Here is a 6,000-nt window from a genome sequence, read left to right on the forward strand (position 1 = left end):
GGAGGTCACTGTCTCCCTTGAGAGACGGAGCCTCCTTTAGCATTGCACCTCAGACACAGTGAGGTAGCTGCATCGCCGCCTGTAAACCCTGGCAGCAGGATAGCAGTGTCTTCTGCAGCCCCTTCCGCCTTAGACTTCCTGTTGGCCCTGCGTCCCTTTTGCCTGCGCCTGTCCTCCCACAGGTCGCTCCCCTGGAGGCTGAAAAGGGACACCTGGCCTCCTCCCCCTTTTGGCCCTCTCTCCCTCCTCAGAGGAGGTGCCTCCAGCAGAGACCACAATCCCCATTCCCAGGGTGAAGGAAGTCTGTCTGATACCTGGAAGGCCCCAAGTGGTATGAATCCTCCGGAGTCCTGAACTGAAGCCTCTTATTTCTGTCAAAGCAGCTCGGAAGTGAAATGAAGTTGTCCTGTTCACACAAGTAAGCAGCAGCAAGTTACAAGCTAAAGTACAAACAACTCGCATTAGTGAGCCCACTCAGCCCCTTAACCCGCCCGTGGATGGGGTTCCTGAAAATGTGGCCTACCCGCCTGCCCGTTGCACCCGTACGATGCCCTGAAAATCGCACGGGCTACTTAAAATCACAAACAATTGGTGTCTCAAGGGCCTTAACTGGCCCGTTAATTAATGGCGGGTGCGCCTCTGTGTCCACCGCGCGCCCGCCTAGCGAAATATCACGACGGTGTGCGGTGATGTCGGGCGCGCACCCGCGTGCTGAAGGTAAAATTCTGGCCTTTAACTCGGTTTCTCTCTCCACAGTTGTTGCCAGACCTGCTGAGTATTTCCAGCATTTTCTCTTCTTATCTCTTCTCACCATGATTGTAATGCCATTGAAGCAAATTGAACACTCAGTGCAGCGAAAGTTATGCTACTGATTAATTTAAGCTGAGCAAGGCCTCTCAACCCATACAGTTTAATACTTCTCTTTTATCCCATTATTACTACTTTGGAGGAACAAATGCATGTTGAGCTAATGATGTGCCTGGCTGACTAACCTCACATTAGCTGGTACAGTAACTTGCTGTCTGTTCACAGCAGGTAATTGTAGAGGTTGCCAAGTTTAAGTGGGAGAATACTATTGCAGGAAGTCTTCAAAGATAGGTCAGACAATGACCACTTTATCCTTCATCATACTGAATAATAAAGTCTGGGTTGGGGGTTAAGTTGCTCTCAGCATCCCAAATCACTGCTCATGTAGGAGGTGTAGTGAATATCTGCATGGTGGACTCTTCCACATGGCCTACATCACTTAAAATGCGTTGTGCATGAGGACAAGTGAGTAGAGTATAGCACTGGGACTTTATTAGGCTAAATTAGAAGGCAGATTCACAAAGGTCCTCAACTCCCTAGATGCGCAGAGTATGTATGACTTTGCCCTTTGCACCAGCTCTCTCCGCATCACCAGCACCTCCCCTCTGCCACCCTTTCATCACCAGTGTCTCACTCCTGTGTTTGTTCCTCCACATTATGTCAGTCGTGCTTATGTGGAGCCTCCTTTAAGGAGTGTGGGGGTGGGGCAGGTGGAGTTGCTGTTGGCGATCGGTGTCCCCAGTCTATGAAGGGAACAGATGGAATAATTGGGCGGGTGAGCTTGTCATAGAATGGTCACAGCACGGAAGGAGGCCATTTTACTTTACAATTAGGCATAAGTTGGATAGTGTGTCATTAGCACTGGGCTGTCTGTCACAGTGTGTTGATTCAGCCTGGCTTACCCATTGGTTTATATGGCTGTGGCTCAGTTGGTAGCACTCTTACCTCTGAGTTAGGAGGTTATTCAAATCCCACAACTGGGATTTCAGCAAAAAAAATCCAGGCTGACATTCCTGTGTGGTATAGGGCGTGCTGCACTTTTGATGTGTTGAGTTTTGAATGAGGTATTAAATCAAGGTTATTCTCTTGGGTGGATGTAAAATACCACAGCACTATTTTGAAGAAGTGCAGGGGAGTTATCCCTGATGTCCTAGCCAATATTTATCCCTCAATCAACATCTCAAAATCATATAATCTGGTCAGTGTTACATTGCTGTTTGTGAGAGCATGCTGTGCACAAATTGGCTGCTGCAATTCCTACATTATTACAATGACTACACTTCAAAATTACTTCATTGGCTGGGACGTACTTTGGGACAAACTGAGGCCATAAAGGGCACTGTGTAAACCCAAGTCTTTCTTTCTTAAGGTCTTTATGGCTGCACCCCTGCCATCAGTGGGCCTGGCATTGGGAGCCTTCCAGAGGGGGTGGGATGGCGAGGGGAGGAAATTATATGTAAACTGTCCTTAAAAGATGATAGTTAAATCTAAAGGAATATGAATGGAGTAGAAAATATAAAAGGTGACAATAATTTTTAAAGATCTTTGCCAAGGTTGCTTGGTTAACAAAATGCCTGTCAAAACCTAGGACAATTGATATGGAAACAGGAAACAGGGCTATGGTCAAGCGAGGGAGCAACACAGCATTCTAACCTTTCTTGGCTGATGAAGTGGAGATGATGCAGAATGAAACAGTGCCAAGGATGGTGGCCTAGTTTTAGACTCCAGACTACTCTCCCTCAGGCAGCATTGTGGCGCACCATTCAGAAGGCAGGGGAAGGTGACTCCAGAGTGACCAATAAAGGTACTGGCCGTGGCAACGCTATGGGGCCAGGGGGCAGCATGTCCCCTTGCATCGGATGGGACAGCAGAAATTTTGTTTTTATATTGTGCCCCTCGCGTAGAAAAAAAAAATGTCAAGGCGCTTCAGAGAGGAAAATACAATCGTCAGTTAAGAATGGAGGCCAAGCCAAACAGCTTTGCAGCAGGGCTGTGTGTGCTCACCCAGAACGTGTACAACCAGTTTCACAGGGCTGGATTTTATGGCCCCAAATTGGGCAGGTAGTGCCCACCCTCCACCCCCCACCCCCACCCGAACATAAAATAGGGCATGATGATGTCAGGTCGGCAATATGATGTCATCACGCCAGTCTCGGGTGTTATGGAAGGTGTGCGGGGTACAGAAATCGGCAGGCCGCCCGCCATTTTGAAATGACCAATTAACGAGTTATTGAGCTTTGTTAACGACCCAATCGCCTGCAATTTTTTTGGTTGCCCAACTGCGCTCCTTGGGCGTCGGATGTGAGAGAAGCTTGGGACGTTTTATATCGGGCAGCTGGGTGGCACCATGGCCAGGAGAAAAGGCCTGCCCCTGGGCCCATGGCCGAATGCAGCAGCAGGTTGTACCGCTGAAGGTGGCAGTGTCTGGATGTGTTCTTAACTCAGTTTCTTTTTAGCTTTTTGGAGCCTGCCATGAGAAATAGAGAAAGGCTGAAAGGACAGGGGGGGGCCTTTAAATTTGGAGCCGTGGCTGACTTACTGTTCACGGCACAATCCTTCCGCCATGGCCTAGACTCCCAGTTGGGCATGGAGCCCTCTTTCACACTGCTAATTGGTCACCTGATGGCCACTAATTGCCCATCTGACGCTTGATTCGATGAGCTGAAGAGTTTGGGGTGGGGGGTGAGGGGACCACATACTTTCTGTTTCGCCTCACCCACCCCACCGAAAAGTGTAAAATCCAGCACACAGAGACATTACTGGATTGGTGTGCCCCTGCCTGCAAATGTGAGTAAGCGGGTAGGTGGATGCTGGCAGATTGGCACATTCTGCCTCTGGGTCAGCCCAACTGTGTCTGATCATTGTTCCTTCACTTCTTCCTCTAAAAATGGTAAGGGATTCTCACCGGTGAACCAATTGCCCCAATACTGTGAACGCACCAAAAAGTGAGATTGTTCGGACACTTAGCTCAGAGTCTCCTAACCAGCTAAAGGGAAACAGTGAATAAAAATTAGAACAAAATTAGAAATAAAGAATTGAGTTCATATAGCACCTTTCATAACTTCAAGATGCCCCCATTCAGATACAATGAAGTACTTTTGAAGTTTAGCGACTGCTATACGATAAGGAAGCATGGGAGGCAATTTGTGCGCTGCAAGATCCCATAAACAGTAATGAGATAAATGACAAATCTGTTCTATTATTGTTGGGTATTTGGTAAATGTTGGTATTCTTTTACATAAGAATTCAGCCAGGGTCTTGGTTTAATGTCTCATCCAAAACAGGGCACCTCCTACAGTACGGCACCTCCTACAGTACAGCAGCACCTCCTACAGTACAGCAGCACCTCCCACAGTACTGCACTGAAGTGGCAATTTAAATTCTATGCACACATCTGATGAGTGGGGCTTGAACCCAAAACCCTCTGACTCAGAGGCAAGAATGGTACTGCTGAATCTCAAAACGCGGCTATAACTCTTATTGTCGGACCCCTAAAACATTTCCATAAATAGGGCGCTCTCGTAGCCCTGGATACCCATTTAATATAAACAATTAATGACCAAGCACTCTACATATATCCTTCGTCTAGCACTCCTAATGTGTCCCCAAAAAGCAACATGCTAAACGAAAATCATTTCCCCATAAGAAATCATGCAATAAGGGTGGGTTATGATACTGAACTGTAATTTTTACGTTAAAAAGCTATTGGCTGTCTTGAACCTAACTGGCCAAGAATCCTCTCACTAACTTACTACTCTTACTCTTCTTCTCAGGCAGTCTCTTGGGATCGAGGATGACTTGCTTCCACTCCAGTTCAATGGCTGATAAGACCAATGCGCGATCTGCAGATTCTGTTTTTTTATTCGTTCATGGGATGTGGGCTTCGCTGGCTAGGCCAGCATTTATTGCCCATCCCCAATTGCCCTTGTTCAGAGGGCATTTAAGAGTCAACCGCATTGCTGTGGGTCTGGAGTCACGTGTAGGCCTGACCAGGTAAGGACGGCAGATTTCCTTCCCTAAGGGACATTAGTGAACCAGATGGGTTTTTACAACAATCGACAATGGTTTTGTGGTCATCATCAGGCTTCTCAATTATTGAATTCAAATTTCACCCTCTGCCATGGTGGGATTCGAACCTGAGTCCGCAGAGTGTTACTCTGGGTCTCTGGAATGCTAGTCCAGGGATAATGCCAGTATGCCACCACCTCCAAAATTTTAAGGCAAAAACCATGAGTCGACATTTACGTGAGGTTGGCTTTTACATGGTATATTCAGTATTTTTGGTATTAGGATATTCTGAATGTTTTTCCATTCATCTTTCAGTATTTAACCTACCGCCGATATTAAACTAACTGGTTTATAATTCTCTGGATTTATTCCATCTCTTTTTTTAAATACATTACTGTCTGTCAGTCCTGCGGCACTTGACTGCTAGGTCTCCGCTGCCACTTAAGATAGGTTCTTTTTCCAGTTCTGATGAAAGGTCAGAAGCATTTCACTCTGTTCCTCTGTCCACAGGTGTTGCCAAACCTGCTGAGTATTTCCAGCATTTTCTATTTTTATTTATGAATGACGTAGAATAAACCACAAATGGAGCTCAAAGAGCTGTGTAAGATTTCGGGGGTTCAGGGCCCCAAGTGCCTCAATAGGCAGTCAACTGCTCAAAAGTAATTTTAAGATGGTTTATTAAGTAGCAACAGTTTAGGTATAATGCATTAACTGATTAGACAGAAGAAGTATATGAACAGTGACAGGTGAAAGCTGTTTATCAGTCCCATAGTATAGGCAAACGAATATGGCTGATCTCTTCAGCCCAAGGTGGTGGGAGTCGCAGTCTTTCGCTGATTACATTCAGCAGTCTTCCTCTCTTTCTTTATTTGTCTCTCCCTCAGGTCGGCTGAGACGTCAGGAGGCTCGTGGACTCCTCCCAGGCACTAGTTATTCCTTTCTCCTCCCTCCTGTGCTCTCCTTGATACACCCAATTTCTAGGGGCTGGTAGCTTACCCAATGCCAATCCTCTATCTACACCCTTTAGACCAATGGATACAGGACAGGTATCCAGGCTTACCTGGATTGGTTAGTGCACCCCCCACCCTGTTCGCCACCTGCTCAAGGTCACCCTTTTAGTTTACATTATGCTGAGGGTCATATCCTAGTCCTTTCTAAGCAACCGAATAGATAAGGGGGTACGTA

Source organism: Cetorhinus maximus, chromosome 3, assembly GCF_964194155.1.
Source record: "Cetorhinus maximus chromosome 3, sCetMax3.hap1.1, whole genome shotgun sequence".
Lineage (NCBI taxonomy): Eukaryota > Metazoa > Chordata > Chondrichthyes > Lamniformes > Cetorhinidae > Cetorhinus > Cetorhinus maximus.